Below are 988 nucleotides of genomic sequence, written 5' to 3'. Positions count from 1 at the left end.
TTGTTTAATACACCCATGATACAAATATTTAAAGGTAAAACCGCTTCTGAATTCGTCGGCCATCATTTATTTTTTGAAGTTTGTCTATTTTATAAAATTTAAATATTGAGAGCAACTCAAATGCCAAATAAAAGTAGAACAAAAAACAAATAGATGAAAATATTGAAATTTTCATTTATTTGAGACTGAAAATGAGAATGTATTTGTGATTGAAAATTTGAAAACATTGTTGTAATGTTAGCAAACTTCAAAAATGTTCAGGCTGCCTCTCAGCGGTTTTACCTTCAGATTTTTGTATCATGGATACACCTTGGTCGAGATATCACGACCAAGTTTTCCTTTGTTTATTTTTACTTAAAATCCTTAAATATGTATCTTGATTTCTGTAGAATGCGTATTCATTTTTTAACGATTTTAAAAAAAGGGAGGACAGTCGGATCTACGTAACCAGAACGACCTGAATGAGCATTAAAGTCGGTTGTATTTTTTGCTCAAAATTACTTGTTATTATTCAGATACAGTTTCGCTACTATTTAGAGATTTCTCGACATACTTGTTCACATTACTGTTATTTATTATTTTTCTTATTAGTCATTTATATGTTTAGGACTTACTGTGGGTGCTTTAAGATTCATCTTGTAAATATGTATGTACATATAAATACAAATGCGATATTTTATTTTATTTTAAATTATGAATTTTATTCGTGCAATATTTTTTGTTTAATAGTTTTGAGATTTTTTGGTTCTGTTGGGAGAAATTTAGCATATGCGCGTAAGAGCATAGAGTAGGTATAGGGCTGTGCTGCCGCGATTCTCCAACATCTTGTCAAAGGATAAAACATATTGGTGGCGGAATCCATCGTAGTCCGATTTTTCATAAAATCTACAAAAAAGCGATCACTGAATCTGAACTGCTATGAACGTGTGTATTCAAAGCAAGCACTGCGTTCGTAGTTACTTGAATTTAATAGCATTTTCGTAGATTT

This window comes from Rhagoletis pomonella, unplaced genomic scaffold (genome assembly GCF_013731165.1).
Source record: "Rhagoletis pomonella isolate Grant_MI unplaced genomic scaffold, Rhpom_1.0 Rhpom_scaffold_00002, whole genome shotgun sequence".
Lineage (NCBI taxonomy): Eukaryota > Metazoa > Arthropoda > Insecta > Diptera > Tephritidae > Rhagoletis > Rhagoletis pomonella.
This window is presented reverse-complemented; position numbering follows the sequence as displayed.